Below are 17368 nucleotides of genomic sequence, written 5' to 3' on the forward strand. Positions count from 1 at the left end.
CACCCCCACACCCCTTTAAAAATCCTAGATCCACCCATGTCAGCATCTGTTTCCATCGATGTGAAGAAGGGAACCAAGACTTTTCATATTTAGTTTTTTCATGACAAATGAAACAGTGAAAGACCACAGCATTATTATTATTATTATTATTATTATTATTTTAATTTTGTGTCTCAGGCCAAATTAGTCAAATCAGTCCCAAATTCCATCCCCTGGGCAGCGCTCAGTCATTCAGGCCCATGTGGTATTACCAACAGCAACCATATTATCTCCCAGACTCATCAGCCTGGGGCTCCAATGCTCCTAAATCCACGGCAGGTATCTTACGTGCAAGCCCCAAGCCTGGAAGTCTGGGGGCTCAGATGCTGCTGAGCCTCGCTTGCTCTTAGCCAAAAGGCCAAAGCAGGAAGCTAGGGAGAAACCCCCCATCTCCATAAAATAAAGCATGTAGCTTAGATCCTCCCATTGGAAAGCTATAGTAGACTCTCGTAGGGCTGCCTGCCCCCGTGCAGCGGACAAGTCTCCAACCGCAGCTGCGCAAAGACATTCGAGGTGAGGGAGAAGGGAATCTCCTTTTCCAGGTACAGCAAAACTATCTGGACTGATACTACCTCCACCGTGGTGGTGATCCTGCTACCTCCCCTGCCAGATGAAAGACCATAGCACTGAGCTCAGTGCTGAGACTCTTGATCAAGGGTGGGGGAGACTCAGGGACGGGCCCCTCTATCTTGCCTGAACTTCAGCTGGAGTCTTACCTGTATCCTAACCTCTGTACTGGTTTTTCCCTTTCTCTGCAGTGGGTCTTTGCTCCCAGCAGCAATTCCGCTCAGCCCTGAGAAACTTTCCCAGTGACCATTTCATGAAAACCAGCCTGTTTCTGCAAAAAACCTTCTGATGGGGTGAAGTTGTCTCTGGTACTTCCCTTGACTTGAGCAATTCTGATCACTGTACTACTTTTACCTTGAGAAACTAAGCCATGGGTAATTTCTAACAATAGTGGCTATGTTTCATAACTCGAAAGGAAGGAAGGACTTTGACTTTTTAGCTACTTTATTCAGGAGATTGGGGTACAAAAAGTCGGCCTCTCTGGGGTTCAGGTCCAATAGGCAAAGCAAAGGCAGGCAAATCACCATCAAACGAAAAGCATTACGTCATAACATCACACCGTGACAGACACCTTTGCAGTATTACACAACATGCCGTCATGCAGTCGGGACACCTGGCCACGCGGTCGTACTGACCAAAGCCCTCTATGAATAAACAATTCCTACTCTGCTCCATTGGCAATATGCAGGGGGTGCACGCGGATGCACGTGCACCCCCTGTGAAAAGGTCCTGCCGACACTGCTGGCGGTCGCCGCTCGCCACCCCCAGCCCGCTCCGGGGACACGCAGCGTTCGTGCCCTGCTCTGCCCAGTAGTACGCATAACAATGCCTTCAACTATCCACGCAAAGGGAAAATAAAACAGCCTGGCAAGGGCCAGGAAGGAAGGAAGGAAGGGGACGCTTTCCTAAAAGGACGGGAGGAAATTAAGCTGAAGTAATGCCCATTTCTGCGGCGTTTCGCTGGCCCTTTCAACCTCCTGCACAGCGAGACCCAGGGTGAGCAGGGGACAGATGAGACACACGAGCAGGGCAGCTCCATGTGCGATTGCATGCACGTTGTAGAAACAAAAGACTGTTGCTTACTGTCAGAGGAGGCGTGGATGTGTGAAATTGCACGCCGTGTTGCGATGACCCTGCAAATGACTTGGCTCGCCTCTGAGACTCGCGTGGAGGCCTGGCATCGCAGGCTGCCGCTCAGAAAGTTTGGTGCTCCTTAGAAGAGTCTGCGTGGAGCTCTTGCCACGCACGGCATGGCGCAGACGCGCGCGCGTGATGGCAGGCCACGCCAGCTGAAGGGCACGGCGAGAAGACGATAGGGCCCAGAGTGGCACGTGGCTCCCAAGGGGCTGAAAGGTTGGGTGTGAAATGAGCCTCTAATTAACACGCCCGGCATTATCATAGCAGTGAGGCTGATCTAACAGAAGGATCCAGCGGCACGGCAAGTACTCCAAGGTGCTTTATTTCGATGCCGTTCCTCCAACATAAGAACACAAGAACCGCCATTTATTGGTCCTTCTTGGACACGTCTGTACTTCATCTCAATTCTGCGTGCCACCGGGGACCCTGGCTGGTGGCTCCTCCATGAAGCCTTCACTATAGGCATGTCTCCGGTGTGGTTTACGGACACCACCACCACCTGCCCCGTCTGTGAGCAGAGAGACCCTGGCACATGCCTACCTGGAGTGCGCCCTTTCCCCGCTCCGCCAGCACAATTTGCTGAAATCCTGGCTTCACTTCTCTGTTTATAGAGGCACTCCCCATCCGCAGCCCTACCAAGTCCGAGACCTCCCGGTCCACCTGCTCCTGGCCCTGGCTAAGCTATCCATCCATCTCACCGGCAAGGCGGCTCTGCCTAGGAGGACCCCCAGGGACTGTGGGGCTGCTTTCCTGCCCCTGGTCCAAGCCTGTCTCTGGGCAGCCTATTACCGGGCAGTGTCCCCTGGCTCTTTGGACTCGTTCACTGTCCAGCATGGGCCACTCGTTTTAAGCCGACGTCCTCACCCCCATCCCTGTTTTATTTTGATTAGTTCCAGGGAATCATCTGTTGCTTACCCAGCGAGCTCCCTTCGAAGGGAGACTTACAACATTTCTTAGTGAGCACTGACCCCGGTCCCTTAAGCAACAAATAGGCCTCTCACATGGGGCAGAGGCTGGAGGCTGCAAGGGAGAGTGACCCGGGTCTAACCAGGGTTTTTTTTTGACCTGTTCCTCTCCCACCTGCAGCCTCCAGCATTTAAGGCCTAGGAAGGTCTGATTCAAAGGCCATATCCCTCACTCCCAGGCTCCATAATTACAAATTCTTTCCTCCAAGAATTTGTCCAGTCCCTCTGTGAATCTGGTTAAACTGTCAGTTCCCACATATGGGGAAATCCAGCACAAGGGGAGCAAAATGTATTAGCTTGCCTAGTTGCTATGCTGTCGAGATGTGTCCCCGAGCGCGGAGGCCAGTACCGAGGATGTTTGCATCCCAAGAGCTCACCTGTGATAAAGGGTTTTGTGCACTGTGGTGCCACGGACCTCAGTCCCGGGATGGGGAGAGTGGCAGAACGCTGTATTTGGGTACGTGTACGATGCTATGCACCCCGAATAGGAAAGGGCAGGAGAGCTGGGTTTCTGCTGGTCAAGAAGGGGCTCAGACTCTAATTCTGCACCCAGGGCCATGGCTGGGAAATGCAGAGGCTGTAACCACTGACCAGGAATAGACCCGGGTGGGATGCACTTCGCACAGCCTGGCGCCTGCACCATGCCGGCGTGCGACAGCAGCCCATCCTGGCTGGACAGTGCAAGCGGTCAGTGCACCCTGCCTAGGACCCGATTCCCAGACTTCCCTTCTGATCTGGCGTAAGCCCCATAAGTCTCTCTTCGGTGCCTCAGTTTCCTGCCGGGGAAACAGGAGGAGCGGTACTACCCTACCTAGTGAGATGCTGTGAAAATAAGTGCACTGATGACCGCGAGGCTCAGGTACTAAGATGGCAGGGACTGTGTTAGCATCAAGACGGAGAGAGAGAAAAGCTTTAAGGGGGGTGGGGATCTAATAAGCTACTTCCTCTCCCACAGTGACATGCTTCAATGCCACGGATAGACCTCACATTATAAATCAGAAGCTATGATTTCCAGGATAACTGACAACTTATTAACACCCTTGTGTGCTGGCAGGGGGGACTGGCTGGGAGGAAGACGCACTGGCACGGCTTAGTTAGAATAGATGTGCAGGATTTCAGGGCCTCTACAGGAAGCAGGGAAGCACCGACATCGCTTCCTCCTGAAGCCCCACGTACATCGGGGCGGGGGCCCCGGGAGCGAGCTGGCTGAGGGCAGGGGATAAGCTCTGCCACGCGTCGGCCGAGCAGAGCTGCGATTGCTCCAGCCTCCCACTCCCAGCAGGTGTTGCTATGGCATAAGGAGAGTCTGGAGGGATCCAGCCAGGCTCAGAGCGATAGCAGCACGTCTCCCGTATCACAGGCGACGCTGCTCACAATGACAGAGGCTGAGGATGCTCATGCTCATCCTGAACACCCCCCATCAGCCATAACCTGCCTCCCAAGGAAATGCATTGCCTCACTCGCTCGGCGACAGGAGCACGGCCAGGGGACGAGCCTCGGTGCCGAGCTCTGCATCCCAAAGCACCGATCTGTCCTTTGAGGACCAGGCGGATCTCAGAGCACTGCTAAGGGCCTTATCTAGACACAACAGCAGCGCCGCTTTGCCCCAGCAAACGGTTACGATGCTGCAATGAAAGCGGTACGCAGATAGACGAGCACACGTGTGCAAACCATCTTACAGCCTATTGCCCTGCAAGAAGAGCCAGCTGCTATACCAAGGTTAGGGCTGCTCTGTAACCGCATAGCCATCTTTATAGCCACCTGACTGTATCTGTGCAAGGGGAGAGTTGTACCAGTAATTAGGGCAGTGCCAAACAATATTGCATCCACTGTAATCAGCACTGTTGCATCCAATACTGCATCCATTGAAAACAGTGCTGCTACTCACGTTGCTACGGGGGGGGGGGAGGGGGCTCGTAAGCCATAGTGAGAATACCCATGCATGTGGGGTGGTATTATTAGCCCCAAGTTGAAGAGGGAGAGAGTTTGACTAATGCCTCGATCACGTACAGAGTTCAAAGCAGAGGCATGAGCTAGATCTAGATCACAACTTTAGTCTTGGGTTTGAACTATAAGACATCCCTCATCTTCAGGTATGATGCCAGGGAAAGAGCCCTAAATATGCAGAATAGCCTTCTGTTTGCAAGGATGCATTCTCCTGGCACACGGATCATCAATGCTAATGTATCTGGCCTGGTTTAAAGTGAGCTAGCATGTGTACCGAAAGCGGGCTAGCAGCTGGCAGGCCAGAGCTCCTCACACAGTAATGTTCTTTGCATCTGAGCAGAGAAGCTGAAAAAGAGGTTTTGGAAAGGGCACGAATGGAGTTAGAACAGTGCGAAAATTACTTCTACTTGACCTATATCCCAAATACCATGCACGCTTGCATCGGGCAACAGCTAGGCATACAGTTTTCAATGCCATGATGTGAGCAGCAGCACTTTGAATGGACTGTAGGAGGTCATGATAGGACAGGCAAGGAGACTTTGGATGATGAGCCCGCAGTGGTCTAGAGAAGAGATCACCAAGCTTGGACAAGGGCTCTACTGGTCACAATGGAGAAAGGCTGGGACTGTGCACTCTGCCAAGGAAAGAGAGGGAGCCATTTGAGTCAGCCCAGACAAGGAGGTAGGGAAGGGTTACCATCTTTTAGAGAGTCACAAATGCCTATTGGCATGCATAATGACATGTAGGAAGATATTATCATCAGCACTGACATTACCATCTACTTCAGTGAGCGAGAGAGAGAGAATGAAATCTATGACTGTATTTGACTGGCATCAAGAGGAAACAAGGTACTTGGAGCATCAGAAAGTTGTATAGAAGTCAGTCTGAAAGGGACTACCCTGGGTCATCTAGTCCAACCCCTGGCCTGAGGCAGGATCATCCCTGTCCAAATAATCCTATACAAATTCATCATCTAAACTCTTTGTAAAACTACCATCAACCCTGACACAACAGAAGACAGAACACTATCCTTTACAAAGACCATTGAAAGGAAGCCTGTTGCATAGGCACGAAGGAGAGACACCATGTTATTTAAGATTTGTTTCATTCTCCAATTTCTGTGAAGTTTTGAAACTCCAACATGCATCATCCCTGCCCGTTACAGAGGGACCCTGTACATAACGCATAGTTTATATCCAAAGAGGGGGCAACTCCTTTGGAAAAGATGATAAAGCAGCAGCCGGCAAAGATGGGCTATGATAAAGAGATATCTGAGCCAGGTCAATACACATTTGAAAGGCAGCTATTAATCATGATGGGGGATGATCGCGTGATGGTGAAGAATGAAATGGTCTTTATACCATCCTCTGTTTTGTGTTAGACTTCAGACAACCATTTGGGGAAGGAGGAAGTGACCTGAGTCAGAGTGTCTGTCTAGAGAGCAAGAGCAAGTGCCAGTCAGGCCAAAGGGCTAGGGGAAGAAACTGCTTTCACAAGCTATGAATTATTCACTTAACCTTCTTCCCTCCTACCATGACTAGTTGGTTGACCTAGATGGTTTGAGGGAAGGGAAAGTTGAGAGAAAGGTGCACAAACTGCTGCTGCTGTTTTCATTTCATTTCTTCTTCCATGTTTTATTAATACCACTGTAGTCTAAGTAACAGTATGCAGGTGCCCAAGGAGGGGAGAACTGCACTGTTCTCTAAGGAGAGGCACAGACGAGACGGTGCGGGATGGAGGCATCTGCTCCTGGGAAGTTGCATTGTGACCAAACCGCGTTGCAAGGATATGAAAGGCCGAGAAAGGGATGAGAGCTGAAACGGGCATAGGCATCATCCTGCCATGCCAAGGGCAGGGAGACAGCATGCAATGCAGAGACACAACTTGCAGTGTGATAAATGGGAGCTGAGCCTATGTATAGCAGATGAAAACCTGTAAACAGTGAGCATCAAAACATGAATTATAAAGGTTTAAGGCAGCTCGTAGCTTGTTTCTTTTCTGTGCATCTATTGCTTGCAGTGATAAAATGTCTAATATATGATGCCTCAAAATGATATACAAATCACCATTGTATTACTAGAATACATATATCTAGAATACATATTATAATATAGAATATATCTAGAATATTTTACTAGATTTTAGTATTTACTAGTAAATACTAGTATTAGTATTAGTAAATTCTAATATTTACTAGATCTAGAATGATAGAAAATGTGTGTATATGTATGTATGAATGTATGGGTGTATATATAAATATTCTAGTAATACAGTGAAAACAAATGAACATTGAATTACTAAAATATATATTATTATATGTATTACTAGACTATGTACATTCTAAAATATAGAATATATGTCTATATATATTCTAATAATACAGTTAAAACAAATGACCACTGAATTACTAGAATACATATTATTATTACTAGAATATTATCTATACCTATACCTGTATATTCCAGCAATACAATGGTCATTTGTTTTCTTGCAAGACTACCTTGATCATAGCGGGTAATGCTCATGGCTTGCAAATATCTTAATTACACCACTAATTATATCACAGAATGCACTTTCTCATCATGGAAATAGATGCTATTGTGATTTTAATAAGCAGTTTGAACAAAAATGAAGGTTGGCTCTTTCATGTGTGGTTAAAGGCAGGAGGAGACAACTGACAAAGACAATGCTTCATCAGCAGAGCAGGGCCCCGCACTCTAACGAGCAAATGATATTTTGTTAGCAAATTCTTTATTAGATAAATGGGCAATTTAAAGGGGAAGACCTTTCCTCACGTCATAGGGAGAACTGAGGATTAGCTAGGCATTGTGGTGCGGAAGTTACCCCTTCAGACTGCACTAATGTGCTAATATAAAAGATGCTTCAGCATGGACCCTTACCTTCCCGGTGCTCTGGGTCTATGCCAGGCACATCAGTAAGTGAAGCTAATGCTCTGAGATGAAGAACACAGTCAACAGCTTCATTTCCCAGGTGCAAAGGAAGACATACATTGCCATACGATAAACCTACAATAAGATAAACCTTGCCTGTGCAAAAGACTGGCAGGGTGGGTCTCAAGCGTGAGAAACACACTGCCTTGGGAACAAACCTTACCAACTCTGCTGGGAAGAAACCTCTACCAAAGCAGATTGCTATATAACCTCCCGCTGGGGAGAGGGTGAGGAAGAGACAGAGCCACGCATGACAGATATTAGTCACTCCCCTTAATTCAAGTATTATGGCTGGGAAGGCAGAGGAGGGACCTATAATAGGAAGCCCTCAGCTGGAGCTTGGGCTCCTTTGTAAATGAAGAAACTTGCAAAACTGAAATTCCAAAATCCCTTTCACCAGTTAGGAATAAGCAGGTGCTGGCTTTGCTTTCTTGCTGCCCCTGCCTTCTTCCTTCCACACAATGGAGATGCCATTCGTTTCAGTCTCATTAACCAGATAGGCCCGATCCCATTTTGTCCTGCTTGTTTGTGCCCACCCCAGCTTGCCATTGGTCACTGGGCTTTCCCAGACAGGCCCAAGCTGGAAAAATCAGTCTCTCCTTCAACTCTGTGAGCGTACAGGGTCTGCTGGGTTCTTATCTCAGGTGGGGCTGTTTTTGGACTTTTAAGACCTGATTAGACAAACATTTGTATAGGATGGTTTAGTAAGGGATGATCCTGCCTTGAGCAGGGGGCTGGACTAGATGCAACCTCCTGAATTCCCTTCCAGCCCTGCTTTCCTAAGATCCTATGAGGATATGTACAGACATTCAAAAAGCTTGAGGTGGAATCGATCTAAGTTGCATGGTTTTCTGTAAGTGGCGTAGTTTAGATCAGCAGTGAACAGAAGGCATGTTCGCCCTTTGGTGGGGGGGCAAATCTTAGACTGTGTCCCGCCATTCTTAAACCAGTCTATGTGCACCCAGCTTTTGTTCTGTTATGGGTATAGACTGGTTTCCTGACATTTATACAGGTAAAAGGGCAACATCTATACCTGGGCAGAAATGTGGGGTGCATGCTTGAAGGGGGGCATCAAAGGTTAAATTCAAATCAGCCTTGGATTTTGGAGGCTGGGGCCTGCAAGGGAACTGAGTTGGGCCCTTTAAGTGTTATTTTAGAGCAGGGGTTGGCAATACACAGCCTACAGGTTAGATCCATCGCACGAGGTTCCAGGACCCTGCGACTTCAAGGAGCATCCCATGCTGTGGCAGTGCTGCCATTCGTTCTGCACCATGCAACAGGCAGCAGCTGGGACTGGGACAGAGATGCCAGCACGTCCCCAATCCCCAATCAGTAAAGAACAGGGTGCAAAATGGTTTGGGGACGCATGGGGGAACCACAACTGTGTGCTGGGCTGGCCGGAGACTTTTTTTTCTTCTGGTCAGAGGCATGCTGGCACCTCTGCCCCGGTCTCTGCTCCCATGCCCTGTCCCTTGGGCATGCAGCGCTGGGGAGTCCCTCTCACCCTAGGATTTGCAGGTGTCAGAAGTTGCTCTTGAGAAACTGCAAGGATGTGGGGCGAGTTCACTTCTTGTTGTACACGTCCTGTGTGAAAGAGCCTCTCGCTGTCACATTGCTGTCAAAGATCAACCCCATAATTACTGACATACTCCAGCCCGCCTTCTGACGGAGCTGTGTTAATTTGGTCCGGCATGAGTAAAAGGTTGTCGACCTCTGCTATTGAAATCGTAGAGAAAAGTGGGGCTGGCAGTGATCTCCCGAAGTCATGTCTAATCCAACCCCTTGCCCGAGGCAGAATCATCCCTGTCCAAGCCACCCTATACCATCCATCATCTGACCTCTTAGTAAAACTACCATCAACCCCAACACAACACCAGGCATCACACCTGACTGTGACACAGAGGAAGCAAGGGGACCACAGCCACCAATGTCCTGCTGCTGTTAAAGGTTGTTAAGATGCACTCAAGAGATCCCAGAAAGAGAGACATGCCCCCTGGTACAGTGGAAGGTAACCCCCCCACCCCTCCCTGTGCCCCCAGTCCATACCAGTCTGACCAGGGGTGGGGCATTTCTTCTTGACCCCCAGTATTGGCATAGGTCTCAGCCTGAGCGAAGGGGCAAGACCACCTAGCCAGGAACCTCCGGCATTAAGTCCCAGCAGGAGCACCGGCACAGACCAGTCAAAATCCTTGGTCTAGGCTGCAACCAGCGGCCAGTGCCTTTGAGGAAGGGTTTATACACACACATACACACACACCCCTGACACATGCACACAGCCTCGATTCCAGTCCCTCCTTTAATGACTGCCCAGGGCTCAGACCCCCATTGTCCACCTTTAGTTACTCCACTGGGAGGAGAAATCAAAGTGGGGTGTGACTGCACCCCCCTGCCCCTGTGGTCGCTCAGTGGGAGACCGTCCAAGCACTTTCGTGCCTGCCAAAGCCACACAAGCCTTTCTTTCAGCCTGTTTTGACTCCAGAGGAAACTCTGCAGGCATCAGGCATAGAGGAGCATCCCCAAAGTCAGATATCAGACAAACAGCAAGATGCCTGGGGTAACAATTCAAGCTCTGGCATTTGGAAAATGTGTTTGTGCATGGGCCTTATGTTCACAGCTATCACAGCAATGATGAATCTTGATGAATCACTAATGACCTTCAAATTCCGACCGAAACACTTTCAGCTTCTCCAAATTGGATGATGAAGTCATACAGATAGACAGAAATTTCTTTTAAGGCATTAAGGCCTGGATGTTATTCCCCCCCCGCCCCCGCCTCTTTCTGTTTTTCTTGTGTGTTCCGGGACAGTGAATCCAAGAGCTGACATAATTCATCATTGCCTGCAGAAATTATGAAAAGCTTACAGGTTTGGCCGGCTGATGGATGCTTCCGATATATCCTATCACTCTTGCAAATGATCCCACACAAGTACAGATAATGCAGTGGTTACTTTCTGCTAGACAGGTAATGCATGAGTGCACCAAATGCCTTTCTCCATTTCACCCTGGCAGGATGATAACACAAAGTTTCCATCGAGCCTCCATCCATCATGCCCAAACACTGCATTCACCATTTAATAATCTGCTTGTTTTTGCTACTCTTGCTTCCTTCCCTGTTAGTACAATGAGCACTGACAAGCATGAAGTGCCATGATGCACGAAACAAAAACCTCAAAGTTAGGCTGATGCTACTACATGTGTAGGCAAGAGCTCCAGGTCTACGGGCTGCTGAGTGCATTGCCTGCCTGTGGCCTGGTGCAAAGAGCATTGGCCTGGCACTCAGGAGATAGACTCATAGAAAATGAGGGCTGGAAGGGACCTCAGGAGGTCACATCCAGGCCAAACCCCTGCTCACAGCAGGACCAGCCCCAACTACGTCATCCCAGACAAGGCTTTGTCTACCTGGGTCTTAAAAACCTCCAAGGGTGGGGATCCCACCACTCCTCTAGGTAACCTGCTTCAGCGCTTCACCACCCTCCTAATGAGAAAGTTTTTCCTAATACCCAACCTCAACTTCCCTTGCTGCAGCTTGAGCCCATTGCTCCTTGTCCTGTCGTCTGCCCCCACTGAGAACAGCCCAGCTCCCTCCTCTTTGCAGCCCCCCTGCAGGGAGGTGAAGCCTGCTATCAAATCCCCCTCGGTCTTCTCTTCTGCAGACTAAATCAGCCCATTTCCCTCCGCCTCTCCCCACCAGTCCTGTCCCACAGCCCCGCAACCATTTTCCTTGCTGTCTGCTGGACTCTCCAGTGTGTCCACATCCTTTCTGTAGTGGGGGCCCACAGCTGGACACAGGACTCCAGATGTGGCCTCACCGGTGCTGAATAGAGGGGAAGAATCACTTCCCTCCATCTGCTGGCACGGCTCCTACCGATGCAGCCCAGGATGCTGGTAGCCTTTTTGGCACCAAGGGCGCGCTGCTGGCTCCCACCCAGCTTCTTGTCTCCTGTCAGCCCAAGATCCTTTTCTGCAGAGCTGCTGCCCAGCCAGTCAGTCCCAGCCTGAACCAGTGCATTGGACTGCTTCATCCTAAGTGCAGGACTTGGCACTTTTTGTGCAGTTGATTTCTGCTTCTGCCACTGACTTGCTGGGTGACAACCCTGCTGCACAAGTTACTTTTCCTGCTTGTGACTCCATCCCCTCTTCTGCAAAATGAGGCTAATGATACAGAATCCCTTTGCAAAGTACCTGAGAGCTACTGTGGAAGTCACTGTATCACAGCTCTACGCTGCTACCGCTATTATTATGGTTATTGCTATTGTTATTATCATTATCAATATTATTACTAAACTCATATCTGGAAACCCATTGCAACAAATGCTGCACAGATTTGCCTGAATCTCTCTCACACTCCAGGCAACACATCACAGTCAGTCTCAGCGACTCCTTTTACCGGAGGGCAACTATTTGTTTAGCGGAAGCCCCTTTGAAACTTTCAGCATTTCATTAATTCTTTGATCAAGTCCCTCAGGCCTGGAGCCTGCTTCTAGCAGGATTTGGATCAGGTTGGGAAGTAATAGAGATAAACGGTTTACTGAGAAACGTGATAATCACCCAGCCTAAATACGCGAGTAGATTTCTCCAACTCGGAGTATTCAGGGATTTTTTCCTCTCTCCTATTGTGAAGTGCTACCCACCAGGGGTCATGAAAATGAGCTTTCTCAGCTTGTATCATAGGTGGTCCCAAGCCCACAATATTGTGAAGTGTTTGTGGAAAATCACACACGCTCCTTGCATTTGTTTTAGTGATATGGGACGTGCCATCTCTGCGGATAGATCATGTCAAGTTTATGCTAAGCCTTATCGATCTTAAGTTTGTATGAATCGTGGCATTTGATAGGAACACATTATTATGTTTCACATGTTGGTCAGGACTGGTTCATAGGGCAATAATTAATTTAAGGGCCTTCACCTATTCATACTTGAGAAAACTAATCACTGGGCATGTCTACATGTTCATTAATGTACCTTAATTACTGTCAGGTTATAGCCGTATAAGTCTAGAGGCAAAAAGGAATCAGGACTCATGGTAGAGGTGATATCTTTTATTAGGCTAAATAGATTTTTGCAAAAAAAAAAAAAAAATCTTTAATTGAAAACTTCCAGGCACAAACACCCTTCTTCAAGCACAGGAGAAAAAATCATAAAAGTTCTCCTGGGTAGAAATGAAAGTTCATATTTCATAGGAGAGTTGAAAGGCCATCTCCTCTCTTACTTTCTTGAAGTCAGCAAAGGGCAAAGCGAAACAGTAGGTGCACCAGACTCACTTGGACTCTTGCTGCCTTTGCAGTAGGTCCAGCATCATTCAAAGTAGATCTGGGAGAACTGTTGTCTTATAGCCTCTGTCTGCACTGTTCAGTTTGTTTTTTCACTATGATCCCATTATTTAGGAGCTGCGGTCCCCTGCCCTCCACCCACTCTTTCTTCCACCACCTCTTCCTGCAAAACTTCCCAAAACTTTAGTCAGGCATCACATTTTCTATCTTTACCTCCCGGATCTAGTTTAGAGCACTTGGACTCACTCCTAGAAGCCACAGGATGGCAAATCCCTTGACTGGCTGAGTTTGCATCTTTACAAACTGGACCAGCAAAGATTATGCATTTCAGCACATTTTTCCCCCATGGGATTTATGATGGTGCAAATCAGGGACATATGCCAGGACCAGTTCACACCAACTTCATTTTGTAGCAGGGCACTCTATGAGCATCCAGAGTCTGGCTATCATCAACTGCAGAGACAACAACTGGGTTGCTCTACCAAGAGAAGGCTTTTCTTTAAAGCCTCTGAAACACAAGACTGAACAGCAGACTGTTTCCAGTTGCCATTCGAGCTTGCTTAATATCATCTCTGAGGAGTTAAGCAAAGCCTTAGTAGACATGGGCAGGATGGGGTTAAACCACAGTCCATTTTGTAACTGCTGGGCCATAACATAGAACAAAATGACACATGAGTGCCCCACCCTATTGCTTCATAGCAGCAAAATGCTCTAAGAAAGTGGTTCCCAACTTTGGGGTCGCAACTTCATTTGGGGTCGCAACAATAAGAAATGGAGTCACGGAGCCCATGGGTGGTGGAGAATGTGGGCTGCCCACTGCATGATCAGGGCTCCCCCTGCTGCCCTCGCCTACATGGCAGAGTGAAGCAGGGAGGCTCGGTGTCACTGCCAGGAGCCCGATGCTGGCTGCACCCCCAAGACGAGGTGCCACCAGCAGCAATGGGTACAACTCCACACTGCTGCTGCTGCCGGGTGGGCAGAGGGCACCTCACCATGGCAGCATAGCTGGCGTAAGGCTCTAAGCAACAACACTGAGCCCCTCCACCCTCCTGCTCCGTGTCCTGCCCGCTGAGCCGGAGAGGCACCTTGGGGGAGTGCAGCAGAGCTGGGAGCCCTAAGCCCACACAAGGCAACCCGCATCCACTGTCATCCCCCATGGGCTCTGCTCCGGCCATGCCACCCGTGGGAAGAGGGGGGGATGGGGAGGGGAGCAAGGCTCCATGTTGCACTCTGGCCACAGCAACTTCCACCTCCCACGGGTGGTATCCGGGGCTCGGGTGCTGCCGCAGGTGGCCTGGCCCTGATCCTGTAGCCCTGGCAGCTGGGGCCCCCCCTCTGGTAGGACTAGCGGGGGGGCAAGTGGCTGCTGGTCATGAGTGAGGGACACCAGTAGGACTGGGGGTCTGACAGATGGGCACCTGTGTGGGGCTGATGGTAGGGAGTCATGCTGGGAAACAGGGTCAGAAATGGGGTCATCCTAAGGAAAAGGGTGGGAAGCACTGCTCTGAGATATCCGCAGCAGTATCTTAATTTGAACCTGCATTTCCTCTTCAGGCTGGCTAAGAAGCAATACACTGGGTGGCCCAAATAACAGACCACGTACTTTCCAGCAATGACTCTAATAGCATATAGTGAGACCTCGGCAGCAGCTGGACGAGGCGTCAGCCCAGTGCCATCTAGAAGGGAGAAGACGTGTTCCTTAGGGGGAAACTCTCCCAACACCAGTAGCACAGATAAGTGAGGCCTTCACTGGGGACGTGCTGTACATGCCTGCTTGCCTGACTGAGGAAATGAAGATTTTTCTGATGGACACAGCATTTCAGAATAAGAAAAGTGATGGATCTGGCAAGGACAGACCAAGGCACCAGGACTTCTTGGCCTCTGGCAGAGAAGGGTTTTTCTTAATTAAAAAAAAACTATGTAGCCCTATCTGCCAGACAAACAAACGATGAGTCAGTGTCTTCATTAGAGCATGCCCTCCAAAAATCCTCTCTTTACCCTTATTACATTGTTCCAGCATGTTAGTCATGCCATGACTAGGAGTCTGGAAAGCTTTACACCATGAATGCATGTAGCGTGGGCCTTCCAACAATTAAAATCAAATGAAATCAAATCTCTGCAGGTTTAACCTTGCCATGAGACCGGAGCTAAGAAGGGATCTTGGTGGAAACAAAAACAGGATTTCCACAATGGCTGATCATGTTCCTGAAGCTGCGTCAGGCTTGCGTGCTCAGGCACTGTTTTTTGTAGGGTGTGATATATAATGAAGGGCAACTGTCTGAGCGCTAGCTGTGCATTCATGTCTCTGGGTAGACTCTGGATTTGCAATCAGATCCACATAGCTAAGCTCTCTTGATCATGTGGATCTTAGTTCAGGATTGGCACTGCATCCTCAACAGAGTCCACAAAAAAACACCTGTTTTATTTTTAAAGAAAAAAGAACATGGAGGAAGTGGAGGAATGGGAGGAATTTACTATGGGATGGAGAGATGCTTCTCCCATGTCCGTGCCAGATCCAGGACAAGGCTACACTTTCAGGTACTTCTGCAGCTGCCAGACTATGAGTCCACCTCACACTTGGTGATGCAGTTATCCACAGCAACTGACTTGGGGCAGAGACGCATTATTATTCCTATTTTACAGATGGATGTCAACACAGCTTGTGTGCCCATGGTCATAAATGAAGCTGCTGGCAGAGGAGGGCAGGAGCACACTGCAGATGACACGGGGGGTTGAAAACAAGCCATACAAGGGACCGCTGAACCCAGGAGGGGCATTCACTCTGGAGGCTGAGGAGGGACTGGAGAGCAGTTTTCGATATTTGAAACACTGCTCTGAAGGAGAAACACTGCTTTCCTTTTCTGTATAGGGCAGGACATGAGGCAATAGCTTTATATTGGAGCAAAGCAGATTTAGATGAAATCTGAAGAAGAAACTTCCTATCTGGAAAAGCGCAGGGCAATGGACCAAGACGCCCAGGGAAGACATGGCATCTCTACCCTGAAGGTTTTCAAGAAGAGGCCAGATAGGAATCTCTCTGGGATGGTTCAGGATTAGTGCATCCTGTCTTTGGGCATGGGAGGGAATAGCTGAGCCTTGAGGTCCATTCCAACCACATCCATCTATGAAGTCAGGGTTCCCAGCTCTCACCCGCACACCACTGGTCCATCCCTCCTGTTACTCACCATACACTTGATCTTTCAATGGGCCAGGCCACCACTAACATTTCTGAAGTAATTTAGCCCCCAGACATGATTTGGGAACTAACCAGGCTTCTCCGGCCATGCAAAGCTGATTTATCAGGTTCACACTCTGAAAGGGAACTCCTGCTATGGTGCAGACACAAATCACATTATTTAGAGATCAAATGGGCTTGTCTGTGTGCACATGCTGAATTAAATGTTGGGGTGCCATGACTTCCACCTGCACTTATAGGTGGCTACAATATTTTGCCTAAAACAACAGTGTATGATGTCAGAAAAGTGTGTGTTGGCAATGCATACGGTTATGGAGACTAGACCAGTGACCTCCTCTCCACTTTCCAGATCCACTTCCTCAGTGAGGAGCAGTGACATTAGCTAGAACTAGACTCTGGAAGGCCTCAGACTCACGAGGCTACTTCCAGATCCACGAGGCTACTTCTCTACAGCCACAGGCCCTTCCAGTCCTTCTGACTTTGTACAGACATTCAGTTCTCCTGGGGGAGACACTACTGTCCCAAGAGAAAGTATGAGTGGACAGATGTTCAGAATTTTTCTCCCAGAATAAAAATGGCTGCTCCAAGAGAAAAATAACCTGGGAGCAATCAGGGTCAAATCACTCCCAAGAGAGTTTCTCCTGGGAGAGTGAATGTCTGTACATGCTGCCAGATGCCAGAGGGACCAATACACAACACTAGATTCTGCAGCCGCATGCTTGCACCAGCCCTGAAATACCTATTTCCTTCTGGAAAACCTGCATAGTCCCTTTCTGTGTCTCTTTTATTACCAATTATACACACAACAGGCAACTCCCTATTGGTACCCATGGAGTGCTACTGAGGACAAGGGGAAGGTTTGTAGCTCAAAGTATGGAGGAGGAGTCAGGCAACTAGGAAAATAGTTGGCATGAGAGAGTTTTCACATCATGTTGAACAGAAGGTGATATTTAAGTGCACAGTGCTATTGAATAGGAAAATAGGAGACTCAGGAAATGGGGACCTTCTTCTTGAAGATGAACTGATGATTTAAACGCTGCTTATAAAAGCTGGGCTGCATGTATGAGCATGTGCTTGCAGGGAAAGGGGTCAGAAAGCATTTATTCAGCAACACTTACTTGCTCGGCTAGAAAAATTGGTCCAGCCTGTGTGTTCTTTGCTGTTGTACTTCCACTGACAAGCACTGCACACTGTAGATCAGTGAATAGCTGGCTAGCACAGTCTAAGGAAATGTGTCATGCCAGGCATCATACCAAAGGCAGAAACTATAACGAGCCTAATATTGGAATTCTTTGC

The 17368-nt window shown here is 48.8% G+C and overlaps 1 protein-coding gene across 2 annotated transcripts in view; it reads right to left on the reverse strand.

Moving 5' to 3' along the window:
* Positions 1–17368, reverse strand: part of MDGA2 (MAM domain containing glycosylphosphatidylinositol anchor 2) — a 665957-nt gene that overhangs the window by 243406 nt on the left and 405183 nt on the right. The gene's annotated exons all lie outside the window — the stretch shown is intronic.

Source organism: Crocodylus porosus, unplaced genomic scaffold (genome assembly GCF_001723895.1).
Source record: "Crocodylus porosus isolate Cpor-Errol unplaced genomic scaffold, CroPor_comp1, whole genome shotgun sequence".
NCBI lineage: Eukaryota > Metazoa > Chordata > Crocodylia > Crocodylidae > Crocodylus > Crocodylus porosus.